We start from the raw sequence: 20,563 nt of genomic DNA, 5'->3' as shown, positions 1-20,563 counted from the left end.
CATCCAATGCAGAGACAAAGGAGGAATTCAGTAACTTATCCAGCCCAACCAAAGGCAGTGGTGGCTAAAGAGCCCCTGAGGCCTTAAAGATGTTGACCACTCAAAAGATCTTGCAGACAACTAAGAGTCACTGTATCAATGGATCAACAATTTATTTTAATAATAAATGAAGACTGGGCTCTTGACCCTTTCACCAACCCCTTTGAACATCAAAAGGTAATCTAACAAGGAAGCTGCACCTTCCTCAAAGCCAGGGAGGGCGACAGGCTTGCCAGATCTCTGAGTAAGGTCAGGGAGGGAGCTGGCTCTGCACTCTTGGAGGCGTGGGCCTCTGGTGGAAGGGGTGGGGATGGGAGCAGCCAGCCCTTAGCACTGCCCAGATTGCTCTGCGCAATGCCCTGCCCTCCCTGTGCCAGCCCTGAGAGCTGTCCAGAGCATGCTGCTTTTTCTGAATTGCTGGGCCCTGGGGAAGTGGCCCCTTCTGCCTTCCTCCCATGTTGAGGCATCTACCAAAAGCAGTGGAGTCCCTGGCTGACGTAGTCAAGCCCGCCCTCCTGATCTTCTTTGCTGCAAGGGGAATGCAGAGAGGGGTGCAGGGAGGAGAAGACAGAGGCACGGTGATCTCTGGAGATACCGTATTACGTACCATAACTTTGTTGGGAGTGAAACCCAAAATACTTAAAGGACAGTTCATGCCTCAAAATGGGGGCAGTTACATGGTTCGGGTATAGCCCCTATTCTATATGGAGTCTCAAAATGGAGTCGGGGTTATGCTGAGTCATTCTGATGCAGCAGATCTTTCCTGCCCTTTTAGTTTACCTCCGAGAATCCTAAGGGGCTTCCCTGCAGGGGCTTGGTAACATAAGATTTTCCCACCACCAGGCAAACATCAGGCCAGCACTGACCATTCTGCAGATGCTGCCCATCCAAGTGGCAGTGTGGCACGGGCTCCGATCAAGAAAGAATACCAGCAGACACCGCAGGACTCCTATCAACATCCATTGCTCGTAGCCTTGAGATCCATTGCCATTCGTAACACGCGTCAGCCACGATCATCTTATTTTCTACTCACCATCGAGGGCTCGCGGACTTAAAATTAGCCCAAAGGTTGAAGGTCCTAGGCAACCGACAGGAACTGGGAAGAAGGTTAATATAAATGCAGTTAGCATATGCGGGTATTGGTTTTGGGGAACTGATTGTTATGGTTTTTAGGGTTTGTATTAGTTTACTGTTTCGTTCTCTCTCTTCTGGTCTGGTCTGTATTTTATTATGAGATATCTCTTTTAAATAAACGGCTCCCTCTTCGGTTTACATACTACTGTGTCCTTTCCTTATTGACTTGGATAATAGTTGCCAGGTGATAGATACTGGAACGCAGTAACACCTGGGCTAGAGGACTGCTTTTGTTAGGGGTCCCAGTGCAGCTTTGTCCATCTTAGATTCTCTACCTAACAACTTAGAGGACTTTACCAGCTACCACAGTGCCAGACCTGCCACCTAACTGTTCCTAGGATTAGAGAAAGCCAGAGACAGCTTTAAAATTGACATCTGAAATAAAAAATAAGACACTCATTTTCCTAGCCTGATGGCATTATATTTTATACAAAGATTTATCAGAGAAATTGTTCCACAATATATGAGCACAGTCTTTATTTAATTTAAAGATTTCTATTCTTGTACAGCAAGCAAGAAGTCCGATTTCCTCAGGTAATTAAAATATTAAGTAAGGGCGCACAAACAAAATAAATATATTTTGTATACAATTATATTGAGATCATCTAATCCCAGAGATTCTCTCATTGTTAGCCAAGTAACTATTTGAAAGCAAAAGGGCATCATTAAGAAAATTTGCTACCAGAAGTAAAACAGGCATGGGGATGACTTTTCCGGCCTGTTTTCTAAGGTCATGATGCAAGACATGGTCTAATTCCTGTAAGCAACTTATTATTGGCAGGCAGGAACATTCAAAATAAGTACTGGCTTGAAGGTTCAACTTAAACCATCAAAACCAAACAACGCTGCATGTGACTCAAGATAAATTGGCTTATTATTAGTATTTATTCTTTTATATTATGGTCCGATAACAGCCCCATTGTGCTAGATGCTCAAGGATGCTGGAACAATTTTTAAACATCCTGAATATACTGGAAACCAATTGAAGCTACAGTTGCAGCAGCTCCCCTAGGTTACATAACCCTACAGTGGGGACAAAAGCTGAGATGGATAAACCAGCGGTCAATGTTACTGGTCTACAGAAGACCCACCAAACTGACTGTAGGTCACTCTCCAATTGACTCCTTTAATCTATCCCATATGATAAAAGCAAGGGAAGTCAACAGGAGAGTTTTTCTGTTTACCCCCTGCATTGTAGATCCTGCAGCAACTTGACTTAAGGTACTTCAACTCCAGCTATGTCACTCACATAGGTGGAGTTGAACCCCTCAATTTTCTGCTCTAGCATAGACACGGGCCTAGTTCCAGCACAACTACAGATACTTTAGGAACACACAGCACAACGAAGTGTCAAAGAGCTTAGTATCCAAGTTCTGATCCTACAACTGGCTCCATGTGAAGAAATCCTTATGCCAATAGGAATTTCACTGATAACAATCCTGTGGATCCAACAGGAGGATGAAGGCCTACTATACAAGACAAACCATCACAAACAACCTGATCACAAAATTGGAGGGAAGGAGGGAAGATAAAGGCAACAAAGTTAGTCTCATATAGTTACATAGATCGACACTGGTCCTGACTGAGGGAACCATGTGGAAATAGGAAGGGTCCCTAAGCACAAAATTTAAAGATATGTTAGATTTTGCCTTAATACCCTTATATGCTTTCTTGAATTGGGGCCAAAATGCATAACTTGATGACTTTGCATCACTGAAACATTTTTTATCAAAATTTTCTAAGTTTTATATCAAATATGACATCCTCGAGAGTTGTTTGCCATGACCCTTAAAAATATGACCATAGCCTATAGTAATACTTATTGTCTGTTCCCCCACACATCTAAACAGATCATCCTCAGTTGCCACTCTAGCCATCATTCTTAATGTCATATTAATTTTTATATATGTTGTTATTAGCTGGGTGAAACTTTGTTATGGATGGGGTTAAAAACCCATAGAGGTTGATTTGTTAATTGAAGGATGAGTTCATTCGTAGCAGAAAACATAAGCCCCATCTTAGGAACAGCATGTGTGAACTCAGCCAGCAACTTTTGGACAGAGTAGTTATTTGGATAGGCGCATGAGGGAGAGTGAGAGAAAACACACTGAGTACGTCTATGCTGCAGGGAAAAAAATGTTCAGCTAGCCCAAAGCTACGTCTACACTTGAAGCCTACATCGAAGTAGCTTATTTCGATGTAGCGACATCGAAATAGGCTATTTCAATGAATAACGTCTTCACGTCCTCCAGGGCTGGCAACGTTGACGTTGAACTTCGACGTTGGGCAGCACCACATCGAAATAGGCGCTGCGAGGGAACGTCTACATGCCAAAGTAGCACACATCGAAATAAGGGTGCCAGGCACAGCTGCAGACAGGATCACAGGGCGGACTCAACAGCAAGCCGCTCCCTTAAAGGGCCCCTCCCAGACACAGTTGCACTAAATAACACAAGATCCACAGAGCCGACAACTGGTTGCAGACCCTGTGCATGCAGCATGGATCCCCAGCTGCCGCAGCAGCAGCCAGAAGCCCTGGGCTAAGGACTGCTGCACACGGTGACCATAGAGCCCCGCAGGGGCTGGAGAAAGCGCGTCTCTCAACCCCTCAGCTGATGGCCACCATGGAGGACCCCACTATTTCGATGTTGCGGGACACAGATCGTCTACACGTGCCCTACTTCGACGTTCAACTTCGAAGTAGGGCGCTATTCCCATCCCCTCATGGGGCTAGTGGCTTCGACGTCTCGCCGCCTAATGTCAATGTTAACATCGAAATAGTGCCCAACACGTGTAGCCGTGACGGGCGCTATTTCGAAGTTAGTGCCGCTACTTCGAAGTAGCATGCACGTGTAGACACGGCTCATGGTAGCTGACTTGGCCTAGCACTGTAGGCTATAAAACTGCAATGTAGATGTGCAGGCTTGAGCTGAAGCCTGGGTTCTGGGACTGCATGAAGAAGAGCTTGTCTCTTTCACCTACAGAAGATGGTCTAATGAAAGATACCTTATCATCTGTCTTGTGTCTCTTTTGTTAAGAAATTCAGTGTCCTTGTGCTTAAATTGACATCACTAGCCACAATATTTTCTAAATCCTCTTTTAAGCATCCAACCTTTTTCTGCCATTTGCTATTTAGCTGTCAGGAAGAAATTCTTTGTATGAGAAAATGTCAGTAGTGTAGGATGACAAAATCATTTAATAGCAAGTTTAACTAAGTATTTTCATTTCTCTGCAGAGTATAGAACAGTTGCGGTTTGATAATTCAGGAAAATAAGGTAATTGTGCCTAGAGTCAATGCAGAACATTAATTAGGGATTTTTTTTAATCTTAATTTGAGCATAAAGTGTTAATTTCAACCAGTATAGAACAGATCCAGCATTTGAATTTGAAGTCTGCCACCTGCTGGGCTATGAGCCTTCACATTCATAGGTGAAATGGGAACTCTCATTAGTGGATGACTCAGAGGCATCAGCATAATTAGGACAAAATGGCTCAGGAAAAGTATCATTAAAGCATTGATGTAGTTATGTTATAATTATGGTACTGAGCACGCTCATTCTGAAGTGTAGTTCTGAAAAGTAGTTGCTGGAACAATTGCCCTTTGGGTGACAAACTTGTCTCTTAATCAGAAAAGGTAAATGTTTTAGAACTTTGTTCAAATTTCAGTCAGATTTTTTTTAACTTATCCAGAGGGCGGGGGGAAGGGGCGGGGAGAAAGAGAGAGAGAGAGAGATCTTCCAAGTATTGAGAAATTTTCCAGACATTTTTGGTTGCATATATAAAACAAAAACAGTTCAATGTTGAACATGAATGCACTTGAGACAATTTAGCAGCCCATTAGTGAAATAGACATGGACTAAGGACAATGTTAAATCATTAAGTATGAAATATTCTCATTTTGTAGAGAAAAGAAGAATGCTTATGTTCATAGTCTTGATGATCTAGTGTCTCTTGGAAAAAGAATAACAGTGGCAACAGAATTCTTTGTTTTTTCTTTTAACTTTTTTCCCCCATTAGCCTTTAGATTATGACACTGGCTATAGGACTTTGTCTTTTGTACCTACATGATGCTTCTGTTTTTGAATTTTTGTTTATTTTTGTGTTGTGACCTGAATACATTTTTGCATTTGGCTCATCCAGTGTCACTTCACATGAAGAATCAGTTAAAAATCCGCTGCTGCTTTGAAAAGTGGCTCTATAAAATGGCATTGTAGACTCGTTCCTAAGCATTAATTGGCTGCCAATTATTTCCTTAGAGTTACAAGAAGAATGAGATAATATCTTTTATCGAACCAGCTTACGTTGCTGAGAGAGAAATACGTTCAATTTACAAGTAAAAAGATTTATTTTCCTTTGATTGCAGCCTTGGAGATTCACTATGGGCTCTGAGACCCAAGCTGAGTTCTTTCCACCTGAACACTGTCACCAGTTACAAAGGATGTGAAGGAGAACAACCTTGATCATGGAGCTCCAGTATGCGGATGACAATATGGTTGTTGCTTTTTCTCCCACAGCCCTTCAGACCATCTTAAGTGCCTTCGCTAAAGCATATGAGAATCTCGGCCTCACACTGAACATCAAGAAGAGCAAGGTGCTCATGCACCTTCTATTGAAGTCAGTGCAGAACTGCTGGAAAATGTGGAGCACTTCCCATACATTGGAAAGAGAAGTTACTCACCTGTGTAGTAACGATGGTTCTTCGAGATGTGTCCCCGTGGGTGCTCCACAGTAGGTGTCAGGCTCGCCCCGGCGCCACAGCTCGGAAAATCTTCAGCAGTCTCTGTCGGGTTGCGCATGCGCCGATGCGCGTCAGCTCTTTGCGCGCTTACGGTCACATGCGCGATCCGGTCCCCGCCAGTTCCTGATCAACCACTTCGGACGCCCCTGAAAAACACACAAACAGAGCTCCGAAGTGGGGAGGAACGGGTGGGTAGTGGAGCACCCACGGGGACACATCTCGAAGAACCACCGTTACTACACAGGTGAGTAACTTCTCTTTCTTCTTTGAGTGGCCCCCGTGGGTGCTCCACAGTAGGTGACTACACAGCAGTAACCCCCGCCCCCGAAAAAGGAGGTGGGTACCCGATTTATGCGCAGCTTGCCCGTGAAAGGACTGCTGTCGACAGGCGTGTATCCTCATCAAGCATCCTGTGCATGGCGTAGTGCTTGGCGAAGGTGTCATAGGAAGACCACGTCACCGCTCTGCAGATATCTCTCAGCGTGATGCCTTTGAAGAAGGCCGTTGACGCCGCCATCGCCCTGGTAGAGTGGGCTCTTGGCGGAACTGGCAGAGGAGTCTTGCAAATCTTGTAACACAGTCTTATGCAAGACACAATGTGATTTGAAATCCTCTGTGAAGATAGCACTTCTCCTTTTCACCTGGATGCAATGGACACCAGGAGTCTGTCCGTTTTCCGGAAAGGTTTAGTTCTATTGATGTAGAAGGCCAGTGCCCTTCTTATGTCAAGTAAGTGCAACCGTGCCTCTTCATTTGAGTTGTGAGGCTTAGGATAGAACGAGGGCAGCACTATTGGTTCGTTGATATGAAAGTCTGAAGAGACCTTCGGAATGAAGGCTGGGTGTAATCGTAAGACCACCGCTTCTTTTGAGAAGATCGTGCAGGGTGGTGTGGACATTATGGCTGCGAGCTCACTCACTCTGCAAGCTGACATGATTGCCAGGAGGAAAGTCGTTTTAATAGTAAGTAGTCGAAGGGGGACCGTAGCCAATGGTTCAAAGGGCGGTCCTGAGAGGGTGTGTAGAACTAGGTCTAAACTCCATGACGGCGGTATTGGTTTCCGAGGGGGGTACAGATTCACCAACCCCTTTAGGAAACGCGAGACAACAGGATGGGCAAATGTGGTTGATCCATCCTCTTCATGCCGAAACGCTGATATAGCTGCCAGATGAACCTTTATAGAGGATAGCGAAAGTCCGTTTTGTTTGAGTTGTAGCAAATAATCCAGAATCGTAGGTATGGTGGCGTCCTGGGGTATTAGTTGCCTGGAGGAACACCATTCGGAAAAATGCAACCATTTGTGCTGATAAGTCTTTCTGGTGGAAGTTCTCCGACTACATTCAAGGACTTGTTGTACTCCCTCTGAGCATGTAGTCTCTAAGGCGCTTAGCCATGGATTAGCCATGCTTGTAGCCAAAGTCTCTTCAGGTGTGGGTGCAGTATTGACCCCCGAGCCTGAGTGAGAATGTCCAGTACTGTTGGTAGGGGAAATGGCCGATGTTGAGCCATGCGCAAGAGCAATGGGAACCACTGTTGCTGGTCCCAGGTTGGGACTATGAGTATCATGCATGCTTTCTCCCTTCTGGCCTTCTCCAAGACCTTGTGTATAAGTGTTGTGGGAGGGAACGCATAAAGTAGAGGGCCCCTCCATGGGATCATGAAGGCATCCCCCAACAACTCCTGTCCCATGCCTGCTCTGGAGCAGTATTGGGGACATTTCTTGTTTTCTTGGGTGGCGAACAAGTCGATTTGGGGAAAACCCCATCTGCGGAACACCTGGTGAAGTAGGTCTGAACGGATCTGCCACTCGTGAGTGGGCGCAAAGTGTCTGCTGAGTTGGTCCGCCTTGACGTTGTGGACCCCCGATAGGTATGAAGCCTTTATGATTATATTGTTGGCGATGCACCAGTTCCAGAGTTGGACTGCCTCCGCACAAAGCGTACGAGACCTGGCTCCCCCCTGTCGGTTTATATAAAACGTGGTGGTGTTGTCCGTATTCACGCCGACTATTTTTCCGCGCAGATAACTGTGAAAATGCCTGCACGCATTGAACACTGCCCTGAGCTCTAATATGTTTATGTGCAGTGTCTTCTCTGTGGGGGACCATAATCCTTGAGTGGTTTTGTTGTCCATGTGAGCCCCCCATCCCATATGGGAGGCATCTGTTGTAATGAACACAGTAATTTGCGGTTGGCTGAAGGGCACTCCTGTTAGGAGATTCTTGGGGTTTCCCCACCATGTTAGCGAGCTTCATGCCTCTGTTGTAAGTGACACCCTCTTGTGGACGGTGTGGATTGAGGGTTTGTATACGGTTGCCAACCAATGCTGCAATCCTCGCATATGCAGCCTGGTGTTTTGCACCACAAACGTGGAGGTTGCCATATGCCCCAACAGTTGTAAGCACGTGAGAACTGGAACAGTGGGGCTGTACGTTAGTAGTTGTACGAGAGATTCGATGGCACGAAAACGAGCCTCGGGTAAATACACCCTTGACGTGACTGAGTCTATCCGAGCCCCTATAAACTCTATATTTTGCGTGGGGTCAGTCTTTGACTTTGAGAAATTGATGATGAGACCCAGTGAGGTAAATGTTTTTGTGGTGATGTGTATCATCCATAATACCTCCGCCCGGGAAGTTCCCTTCAGCAAGCAATCGTCCAGGTACGGGAAAATGAAAACTCCCTGTCTGTGTAGGTATGCTGACACCACCGCTAAGGTCTTGGTGAAGACTCTGGGTGCTGAATAGAATTCGAATGGGAGGACTCTGTACTGGAAATGATCTGTGCCCACAAGGAAAGAAAAGTTACTCACTGTAGTAACGGTGGTTCTTTGAGATGTGTCCCCGTGGGTGCTCCACAATAGGTGTCGGGCTTGCCCGGAGCCGCAGATCGGATCTTCCAAGCAGTTTCTGCTGGACCGCGCATGCGCCGGCGCGCGACGCTCCCTTGCGCGCTCCTGGCCATGTGCGCGATCCGGTCCCCGCCAGTTCCTCGACCAACCGCCTCGGGTGCCCCTGCAAAACACTAACAGAGATCCGAAGCGGGGAGGATGGGCGGGTAGTGGAGCACCCATGGGGACACATCTTGAAGAACCACTGTTACTACGGTGAGTAACTTTTCTTTCTTCTTCGACTGTCCCCGTGGGTGCTCCACAATAGGTGACTACCCAGCAGTAACCCAAGATAGGAGGTGGGTAATCGGATTATGTGCAGCTTGTCCCCGAGAGGACCGCTGCAGAGAGACGGGTATCCTCTTGGAATACCGTGTGAAGGGCGTAATGTTTGGCGAAGGTGTCGTAGGATGACCAGGTCGCCGCTCTGCAAATGTCTTTTAACGCAACGCCCTTGAAAAAGGTTGTTGATGCCGCCACCGCCCTAGTGGAATGAGCCCTGGGAGTGGCCGATAAAGGAGTCTTTTTGAGCTCGTAGCACATTTTTATGCAGGATACAATGTGCTTCGAGATTCTCTGCGAGGAGAGACCCTCTCCTTTCGATTTGGGAGCGAGGGAGACTAGGAGTCTATCCGTTTTCCGGAAGGACTTGGTCCTGTCTACGTAGAAGGCTAGCGCCCTCCTCACGTCCAGGAGGTGTAGGCACGCCTCTTCGTTGGAGTTATGAGGCTTTGGATAAAAAGAGGGTAGAACAATAGGTTCGTTAATGTGAAACTCGGAAGAAACTTTGGGAACAAAGGCTGGATGCAGCCGTATGGTTACCGCCTCCTTGGAAAAAACAGTGCAGGGTGGCGTTGCCATGACTGCCACGAGCTCGCTCACCCTACGAGCTGACGTAATTGCAAGAAGAAAGGTCGTCTTTACTGTAAGGAGGCGGAGGGGAACCGTGGCCAAGGGCTCGAACGGTGGTCCCATTAGCGTGGTAAGCACCAGGTCCAAGTTCCACGAAGGTGGAATCGGTTTCCGAGGGGGGTAGAGGTTTACCAACCCTTTGAGGAACCTGGTAACCATATGGTGGGCGAACACCGTGTGCCCTTCCTCCTCATGTCTGAACGCCGAGATGGCGGCAAGGTGGACCTTCAACGAGGATAGCGAGAGTCCTCCTCTCTTGAGGTCCAGTAAATACTCTAGTATTGTAGGTATAGGCACCAAAAGCGGGGCCAGCTGTTTGGTAGAACACCAAGCCGTGAAGCGAGTCCATTTTTGCTTGTAGGTCTTCCTGGTGGAAGTCCTCCTGCTACTTTCTAGGACTTGCTGTACTTCCATTGTGCATGTGCTCTCTAGGGAGCTGAGCCATGGATTAACCACGCTTGCAGTCGCAGGCTTTGGGGGTGCGGGTGCACTATAGACCCCTGGGCTTGCTTGAGCAGATCCGGCGCCACCGGAAGAGGCATCGGTGGACGGTCCGACATGCGCAGGAGTAGGGGGAACCATTGTTGTCGATCCCACGTTGGGACTATCAGGATCATCCAGGCCCTTTCCCTCCTGGCTTTCTGCAAGACTTTGTGGATCAGCACTGTGGGAGGAAACGCATAAAGCAGGGGGCCCCTCCACGGGATCGCGAACGCGTCCCCCAGGGACCCCCATCCCAGTCCTGCCCTGGAGCAGAATCGTGGGCACTTCTTGTTGTGCTGAGTGGCAAACAGGTCTATTTGGGGAAAACCCCATGCGTGGAAAATCGGCCGTAGCAGATCGGGACGGATCTGCCACTCGTGTGTGAGTACAAAACGCCTGCTCAGCTGGTCTGCCTTCACGTTGTGCGCACCCGGCAAGTATGAGGCTTTCAAGATTATATTGTTGGCGATGCACCAGTTCCATAAGCGGGCTTCCGTGCATAAGGCACGGGATCGAGCTCCTCCTTGCCTGTTTATATAAAACATGGTGGAGGTATTGTCTGTACTGATCCCGACGACTTTGCCTTGTATGTGGTCTCGAAAGTGTCTGCAGGCGTTGAACACTGCTCCGAGCTCCAGTATATTTATGTGTAGTGACTGTTCCGTGGGTGACCACAGTCCTTGAGTCACCTCTTCGCCCATGTGCGCTCCCCACCCTATGAGGGAGGCATCTGTAGTGAGAAAAACCGATATTTGCGGCTGGTGGAAGGGTACCCCTGTTAGCAGGTTCCTGGGGTTTACCCACCATTGTAGGGATTTGCGCACCCCGGCTGTGGGCGACACCACCCTGTGAACGGTGTGTACTGCCGGTTTGTATACACTCGCCAGCCAGTGCTGCATGCTGCGCATGTGTAACCTGGCGTTCTGTACTACGAACGTCGCCGCTGCCATGTGGCCCAGCAGCTGCAAGCACGTCAAGACCGGCACTGTAGGGCTGAAGGTGATGACCTGCACGAGGGAACCGATGGCCCGAAAGCGAGCCTCTGGTAGATATACTCTCGCTGTAACCGAGTTTATGCGAGCCCCTATGAACTCTATGTCCTGTGTGGGGTCTATTTTCGATTTTGCCAGATTGATAACCAGGCCGAGTGAAGAGAACGTGTTTGCTGTGACGCGTATCATGCGCAGAACCTCCCCCTTCGAGGCCCCTTTGAGCAGGCAGTCGTCCAGATACGGGAAAATAAATACCCCCTGTCTGTGCAGGTAGGCTGACACCACTGCCAAGGTCTTGGTGAAGACTCTGGGGGCCGAGGAGAGGCCAAACGGTAGGACCTTGTATTGGAAGTGTTCGTTGCCTACCATGAACCGGAGGAATCGCCGGTGAGCCGGATGGATAGTTATGTGGAAGTACGCGTCTTGTAAATCGAGGGCTGCGAACCAGTCTCCATCGTCCAGTGCTGTAAGGATGGAGGCGATTGTGGTCATAGTCGCTTTGGATGACCTTGTGCGATGGTAGTGATGGCGCAGCCCTGGATCTGTATGTCAAACTTGTGGCCTTTGGCCCCGCTCCGAGGACGCACGGCTCTGTTGTGAACGTCGCCTGGGAGTTCTGTACTGCTGGTGCTGTTGAAGTCGCCCTTGCTCGTAACCCCTGTGGTACTGGGGGCGCTGTTGCTGGTACTGGTACAGTCTTTGTTGAGGTTAGTACCTTTTCTTTGTGTATGGAGGGGCGTTGCTGTGGAACGTGCTGCTGTGTCCGCAACGTCCAGGGCAATCTGAACTCCCTTCCTCGAGGCCGCGTAGCCTTCTTGCACTATGGCCTTGAGCACCGGCTTTTTGTCCTCTGGAAGCGAGTCCATGAGGGAGGTTAACCTGGAATAGTTGTCAAAATTATGGTTCGCTAAGTGTGCTGCGTAATTTGCCATTCGCAACGTTAAAGTGGAGGAGGAGTAGACCTTTCTGCCGAACAGCTCTAGCTTCTTGGCATCTTTGTCTGTCCCCCTGTCCTGAATTGAGATGTCTTTGATCTTTGTTGCGACGACTCCACCACCAAGGAATTTGGCTGTGGGTGGCTGAACAGGAACACCATGCCCTTCGCCGGCACGAAGTATTTCTTATCCGCTCTCTTTTGGACAGGCGGAATAGTCGCAGGGGTCTGCCATATCGTAGTGGCGGACTCTAAGATCGCTTCATCAAGCGGTATTGCTACTCTGGAGGAGGCCGGAGGTCTCAAATTTTTGAGGAGTTTATGGTGTTTCTCTTGCACCTCTGCTGTCTGGATGCCTTGCGTGAAGGCCACCCTCTTAAACAGCTCTTGAAACTGTTTGAGATCGTCCGGAGGATGGACGTCCCCCGGGGCCGTAGCCTCGTCCGGGGAGGAGAGCGAGGAACCGCTGGGGTACGTCTCTCTGGACCCTTCCGGTTCCTGCTGGTGATGGTACACCCTCTCGCTACAGGTTTGCGAGGGAAAATCTCGGGGTTCCATAACCAGTCCCCCCTGAGATGCTTGAGTCTCTGTCCCCGGTCACAATTGCCCTCGGGGGTACGAGATCGTCTGTGGGGATCTTTCCCTAGTAGATTGCCGATGGTGTCTATGCCCCGCGTGGTAGGGGCGACCATGGCAGTATAGGCACTGTTCTTGGGAAGGTGACCTAGACCACTCCCTTGGTGCATACCCTCTGTGTCTGGGGGAGGCAGATCGTCGAGACACTGGAGAGAGCGATTTTGCATAATAGTCCAGCGGTTCAAACCCCAGGAAGGGTGAAGGTGGTCCCAGCGAGGGTGAGGCTGGTTGCAAAAATGGAGAAGGGGGCTCCGGGTAGGCTAGGGGGGACCCCTGCCTTCTGGTTGGAGTCTGCAACATAAGCGGAGGGCTGTGAGAAAGCAACTCCACAGCCCTGTCCGGAGAGGGGCTGCAATGCCTCCTCTTGTGTGCAGCCTTCCCCCTCCCTGGAGGAGGTAACTCCGCCCCCTGACGCACAGGGGATCCCGGCCCCGTCCGCACCGTGCTCGGCACGCTCGAAGGCGGTGCCGCACGTGCGGTGTCCTTCGGTGCCTGCAGGCTGCGTGCCTGCGCGCTCTGCACCGCCGGTTCCCCGGGGGTCGGTGCCGCTGCCTGCGGTGCCGCCGGCACCGGCGCTTGTTTAGCCGCCGCCCTGCCTGCGGTGTGGGGCGGCTGGCTGATTATCGGAGGCTGAGCCGCTTCCACGTGGCTCTCCGTGCCGCCGCCGATCAGCTGTTGCTGCGGCTGGGGGCTGCTCACTCCTCCCGTCCCGCTCGCTGTTGCTGCCGGCAGGGATCGGGCTGGGGAGGCTTTCCTCCGTTTCTGCGCTGATGGGGTGAGGGAGGCAGCTTTCGTTTTATGGGCCCCGGAGGGTCCCTCCTGCTGCGGCCGCTCCGGCACGTCTGGCTGGAGGGCCTTATCAAAAAGCAGCATTTTAAGCCGCATCTCCCTGTCTCTCCTTGCTCTGGCTGTTAATTTAGCACAGAAGGAGCATTTCTGTGCAACATGGGACTCCCCAAGGCACCTTATGCATAGACTGTGCCCATCGGACGCTGGCATCGCCTCTCGGCAGGACTCACATTTTTTAAATCCTGAAGAGGACATTGTTGGTGAGTCTTTCAGTTGTTAAACGGGTACTTAGCACCTTCTCTGTGCTGTTTTCCCCTTTCGATGGCCTGCCGCAGCAGGAGGGCTGATGGCCCTATGCTCCTGGCCTCCGGCGCTTGTTACTGGGACTGGACTGAAGCTGTCCCGCTTGTAGTTTGTTTGTTGCTTTTGTTTTTTTTTTTTTTGCAAAAATAACAACTGGCTAACTTGCAGTAGCCTAAGTACTTGAAAAACTTTAAAGAAAAACAGTTAAAGTCATTGAATACGCTACTTGGCCTTAGCCTAGTTCGGATTCCGTCTGCAGCCGACGGCGGTTAAGAGGAACTGGAGGGGACCGGATCGCGCACATGGCCAGGAGCGCGCAAGGGAGCGGCGTGCGCCGGCGCATGCGCGGTCCGGCAGAAACTGCTTGGAAGATCCGATCTGCGGCGCCGGGCAAGCCCGACACCTATTGTGGAGCACCCACGGGGACACTCGAAGAAGAACCGGAGGAAACGCCTGTGGGCTGGATGAATTACGATATGAAAATATGCATCCTGTAAGTCGAGGGCTGCAAACCAATCGCCACGGTCTAGTGCCGTGATTATTGAAGCCATCGTAGTCATTTTGAAGCATTGTTTGCGTAGGTACTGGTTCAGTGCGCGTAGATCCAAAATGGGTCTCCACCCTCCTGTCTTCTTTTCCGTCAGGAAATACCTGGAGTAGAACTCTTTGCCTTGAAATTGTTCCGGTAATCTCTCCACCGCCCCTATGAATAGGAGGTGGTCCACCTCCCGCCTTAATTCCGGTAGGTGAGAGGGGTCTCTGAGAAGGGGTGCGGTGGGAGGATTTGGTGGAGGTAAAGACTGGAAGGGGATCATGTATCCCGTGTTTACAATCTCCAATACCCACTTGTCCGATGTGATGCTTTTCCATTGTGGGTAAAATGGCTTGAGTCGGTGATGGAACATGTACTGAGACTGGCACTGAGGTACGGTCTTGGCTTCGTGGCCCTCGACATACCCGTCAAACTTGCTGTCTTGCACTTTGCCCTGCGGAGGCGTTGCCCTGCTGAGGCCGGCGCCTAGGGCCCTTATAATGTGTTTGTTGATGACGTCCCTGATCATACCCCCATTGAAACTGGGTACGTTGCTGTTGGTAACCATAACGGCGTTGCTGATGATAAAATTTCTTCCTTCTGAACGGTGGGGTATATATCCCCAAAGTCTGAAGTGTCGCTCTGGAATCTTTGCTCGAGTCTAGGACTGAGTCGGTCGATTCAGCAAACAATTTTGTCGAAGGGGAAGTCTGCAATTTTGACCTGTAACTCCTTTGGAATGCCGGATGTGTGAAGCCATGACTCTCTCCGCATTACCACTGCAGTGGCCACGGCGTGGGCCGCTGTGTCCACCACATCCAGTGCAATCTGCACACCTGCTCGAGAAGCCGCGTAGCCCTCTTGCACACTTGCCTTAAGAATTGGCCTTTTATCCTCCGGAAGGAAGTCCATGAGGGCAGTAAGCTTGGAATAGTTGTCGAAATTGTGATTCAACAAATGAGCGGCATAGTTGGCCATGCGGAGCAACAGAGTAGAGGAGGAGTAGGCTTTTCTACCCAGAAGATCCAGCTTCTTTATGTCCTTTTCCAATCCCCCAGATTTGTACTGGGACGATTTGGACCTGTGTTGGGACGATTCAACCACTAGCGAGTTTGGCTGTGGATGACTAAATAGAAATTCCATACCTTTCGCAGGGACGAAGTACTTTTTGTCCGCTTTTTTGTTGGTAGGAGGAGCAGATGCTGGAGTCTGCCATATATTACTGGCTGCCTCCATGATTGCATCATCCAGAGGAATAGCAATTTTAGAAGAAGATGGAGGCCTGAGGTTTTTAAGGAGTCTGTGGTGTTTCTCCTGCACCTCCGCCACTTGAATATCTTGGGATTGAGCTACTCGTTTGAACAGCTCCTGGAACTGTTTCAGGTCATCTGGGGGAGAACTGTCTCCAGGGACCACAGCCTCGTCTGGTGAGGATGAGGAGGCATCACTATGGTATCTCTCCTCCAATTCCTCTGGATCCTGGCTGTATTGATGTGATTGCCTTTGTGGAATTTCGAGGTGGGGTTCAATGTCTTTAGACCCAGCCTCTGATTGGGGAACTCGTGGTGTTCCCCAGGTGGAAGCAGAACACTGTGGCGTTGAGGGGTGGTAGACAGGGATCCATAGTGAGACGTCGACCTCCTATGCTGACGCCCTGCATAATGATGGCAGTCGTAGCAACAGGGACAGGGGCCCGGCGATTGAGACCTGGACCACGACCCAAGGATGTAAGAGTGGTGTCTGGAATGTCGAGACCTCCGAGATGAAACCGACGTACGAGGAGAGCCTCTGTGAGAAGACTCGTAGGGATCCCTGCTAGATGATGAAGAAAAGCGTGCAGACCCCTGGGATGGACTCCAAAGAAAAGGAGAAGGACGTCTGTGGCAGGCTGAAGGTGTTGCTGCCCGTCGAATCTCTGGTGGTGATCGTGGTGACAGAGGCAGCGCAATTACCTCAGGAGAGGGGCTGCGGTGCCTGGTCTTCGTTTTATCCTTTACCCTCTCGGGTGGTCTTGTCGGTGAACTTGGTACCGGAGCAGGTGTCATGCTGATTTCCACTGCTCCCGGTGCCGTTGTTGCCAGTGCCGTCGTCGCTGGTGCCGTCGTCCTCGGTGCCGTTGATCCCGGTGCCGTTGTCCTCGATGCCGTCGTCCTCGGTGCCGATGTCCTCGGTGCTGTCGATCCCGGTGCCGATGTCCTCGGTGTCGTTGATCCCGGTGCCTCAGGGGAAGTCTCAATCGGTGCCGCAGTAGCCGGTGCCGGACTGACTAGTGCCCGCACGGCTCTCGGTGCCGTCTCCCCAGTAGCTGCAGGGCCTTGAGTGGTTGCATGCGCCGTGGCTTTACCAGTGGAGGAAGCCAGCGTGCGCGGGCCCTGTTACACTCATCCCGTTCCCAACAGTAAGGGGCAGGGATCGAGTAGGCGAGGCTCTTCTTTTCTTCTGCGCAGAGGAGGTCAAAGAGGCAGCCTTCCTCTTATGCGGTCCTGAAGAGCCCTCCGCATGCGTTGCCTCCAATGAGGCAGGCTGAAGTGCTTTGTCAACTAACAGCATCTTCAGCCTCATTTCTCTATCTTTTCTAGCTCTATTAGTCAACTTGGAACAATGGGAGCACTTCTGGGGAACGTGCGTCTCCCCAAGGCACCGTATGCATCTGCTATGGCCATCCGAAGCAGGCATGGCCTCCCGGCAAGATTCACACTTCTTAAAGCCAGGGGATGGCATTGTTAAAACTTAACTCTGAGTCCTTAGGTGCTAATAGCACACTTAACAGTCTGTTAGGTGATATTAATAACCGTTGGCCTTTGAAGGCCAACAAACAAAAGGAGCGGGCCCGCCCGGAGGCGGCCACTGCGGTTTTAAGATAGTCCTTAACTTTTAACAACTTTTAACAGAGTAACTAACTATAATAACTATAGAACTGCTAACTATGAACTGTTAAAAACTATTAACACGAGAAAAAAATAAGATTTATCTGTCTCAGGCGTTGGAGCCGGAGAGGATTCCGTCTGCAGCCGTTAGCGGTTGAGAAGGAACTGGCGGGTACCGGATCGCGCACGTGACCGTAAGCGCGCAAAGAGCCGATGCGCATCGGCGCATGCGCGACCCGACGGAGACTGCTGAAGATTTTCCGAGCTGTGGCGCCGGGGCGAGCCCGACACCTACTGTGGAGCACCCACGGGGACCACTCGAAGAAGAATTCATCCTTCCACTAAAGGTGACGTTGATGTGGAAATACAGCATCATCTGAGCTGCACAAGCTCTGCTTTCTCCTGCCTGATATGAAGGATCTTTGAGAACTGGGATATCCATCCCAAGATACAGCTCTTTGTATACCGTGCAGTGGTTGTTCCAACAATACTATATGGACATGATACCTGGACAACATACAAGTGTCATTTGAAGGCACTTGAACAATACCATCGATGCTGCCTCAGGAGAATCCTTAATATATCTCGGGAGGATAGGCGCACAAACACTAGCACCCTGTAAGAGTCAAACATGACCAGCATTGGAGCCCTTATCATTGATCAACAACTTGGTCGGAGTGGTCACGTGGTATGGATGGACAGAGGAGCACTGGAGGCCAGCAGAAGCAATATAAGGACATGCTGAGGGCACACATGAAAAAGTGCATATCAGTGTCAACACTTGGGAGAACCTTGCCCAAGACCGTCCCCAGTGGAGAACGGTACTCCACAAGGGGGTGGCACAATTTGAGAGGTCCCACCTGAGTGCAGATGAGGAGAGGCGGAGAAGAAGAAAAGAGCATCAAAAACTGCCCTGTGCCCCTCCAACAGCTACCAACACCTGCCTCTTCCATGATGAGATCTGGGCTCCAGAATTGGGCTGACCAGCCATCAATGGACTCACAAACAGGAGGGTGACATGAAGATGTCCTACTCATTACCGAGTGACCACGAAGACAAGAGGCAGCCCCACTGTCTGTAAATTATGCTTTCATGATATATGTATACCCTCATTAGTTTCAAGGGAATAGAATGCGGGGTCTTGACTTTTACATGTTAGGAGAGAAGGAAGGAACTCAGAATTACGTTATGTATTTCAACCTCCCTTTACTATTTCAGGCTCATCTTACAATCTTTGTACTTGGTATTAGTCATTTGGAATATGAAGTGGAAATGTTCCATCACTTCTTTGAATCATTTTTTAATTTTGTGTACTCACAGTTTCAGTTCTTTGGTTAATTAGATAAGGCGAAATTTTCTTGTTGTGGAAAATGCATGCAGTAAACGCCCAATTTAACAGATCCTGCTATTACAGACTTTGGAAATAATGGACACTGTCTGCCAGCCCTCTGCCCCCAGCTCCCCTCCTAAATAAATGCTGGAGACTCACTAGAGCAGCTGCTGGGCCTGGAGGAGCTGCCAGAACGGCTGTGGCTTCTGCGCCCACCACAGTGGCTGGGGCCATTGGGGCCAGAGGAGCCGGAGTGGGGGGGGGGCTGCAGCACGGCACAGGAGCTCTCCTCCCCCAACCCCATGCACGTGCAGCATGTCAGCACCCAGCTGCCTCTGTCTGAAATGGCGCTGAGCAGCAGCCATGGTGTCGGAGGCTGCTGCTCGCTGGCAGGCTGGGGGCGGCCACACTCTACCTTCGTGTGGGTGGCTTGGAGTTGGGGGCTGGAGGAGCCACAGCAGCGAGAGGTGGAAGAAAATCCAGGCCGGCATCCAGCTCCTCTCCTGGTAATTGGGAGAGGGGCAGAGGACAGGAGTGAGTGATGGGCTGGGAAGGTCGGTGCCTCATCATACAGTATCACCATTGGGCTATAACAGACTTCCAGCATTTAGGGACACCCCTGCCCCCCATTAGTCTGTTAAATCAAGGGTTTATTGTATTTCAATCAAAATCTTTGCCCAACGAACATTTCAACAAGTTTACAGTAGCTGGATTCAAACACAGAGTCACAATCTTCCTAAGAAATCCACTGTGAATCTCTAGAAAGCTCAACTAACTAAAAGGGTGACTGGTTGTAGAATTTTTAGTATGGTGTTGCTTCTATCCCTATGAGGTTAAATACTGGGCTGAAGGCCTCTAAGTTAGGAGTTTAGAGTGATTGTCCCTGAGAATTTCCCCCCACTCCCTTTTTCATTTTATTTCCATTGTCTGAATAGGGACTTCCTTGTGATACTGTACCTTCCACTCTTGGGTGGCATCTTCAACAATTTGGAAAATCAAAAGTATGAACACATTTCTTCCTGGATTCTGGATATTTCTGATACTCAATCTACCAATTTGCTGGAATGTGGAAGTTCATTATTTTTATTTTTCCTTTACTTTTTCCTCTGTTTCTCTACTTCTAACAGCTGATAATGACCCTGCAAGTTTAAAGCTGTCAGGAGTTGTGACTTTCTCATGAAGTTTAATTTTTTTGTTTTTATGAATAATAGCCAATCAATCTCTGCCATTATTTAGGTGTTGAAGACAAACAGAGACAGTTTTCAAATGAAGTAAACGTGAATCCTTGTCAGCAGTTCTTCAACATTATCATTGTACCTATTTATTGATGACAAGGATGGCCTTAAAAATGTCGCATTTGCCACATCAGACTCAGTGTTCTGCTTTTCATTGTCAATAGACAAATTGTCATTCAATGGCACACTTGATCTTGAGGAATCTGGAGAAACCAAATTTTCTTCACTTTCTATTCTTTAATCTTGCTACTATATAACTCTTGACAATGTTTACATTTTTCTTTGGAATAACTGTCAGTTAACATTATTTCAATCTATTGAACAAGTTGCTTCCCCCTCCTCCTCCACTCATCTTCTACGTGTAATGATAGAAACTCATATAAGGACATTTAGTAAACACTGAACATCAGTGTACAGCATCTTTTACATTTACTAAAATTAAAAATGAGAAACAACCACTCCAGAAATTCAACACTATGAACACTGAAAAATAAGATGGGAAACCAGAGCGTCACTGCCCTATTAACATTTTTGATCAAGTACAGTTTCTTGTCATACAGCCAGAAAATAGAGCCTAATAGCCTACATTTTCAAAGGCATCTAATGAATTTGGATGCCTCAAGTTTTTCGTGCCCAAGTTGAGCCATCTTAAAACAGGGCTGATTTCAACTGCTAAGCTCATGCCATCTGAAATGAGGCATACTTTAAGATGTCTCAATTTGTTCTCTCCAACACTGAGTCGCTCAAATC

At 49.3% G+C, this 20,563-nt stretch overlaps 1 protein-coding gene across 6 annotated transcripts in view; it reads right to left on the bottom strand.

Annotated features, from left to right (window-relative positions):
• The window catches only part of THRB (thyroid hormone receptor beta), a 300,896-nt gene that overhangs the window by 223,610 nt on the left and 56,723 nt on the right, over positions 1 to 20,563 (bottom strand). The window contains exon 1 of one of the 6 annotated variants that reach the window (XM_074984452.1): positions 906 to 922. The exons of the other annotated variants lie outside the window; for them this stretch is intronic. The gene's annotated coding sequence lies outside the window, so the exon portion shown is untranslated. Of the gene's footprint in view, positions 1 to 905; positions 923 to 20,563 lie in introns of those variants that run through there. 6 annotated transcript variants of the gene reach the window in all.

The sequence above is a fragment of the Carettochelys insculpta genome, chromosome 2 (genome assembly GCF_033958435.1).
Source record: "Carettochelys insculpta isolate YL-2023 chromosome 2, ASM3395843v1, whole genome shotgun sequence".
NCBI lineage: Eukaryota > Metazoa > Chordata > Testudines > Carettochelyidae > Carettochelys > Carettochelys insculpta.
The sequence above is the reverse complement of the archived record's forward strand: the minus strand, read 5'-3'. Positions and strand labels throughout refer to the sequence as shown.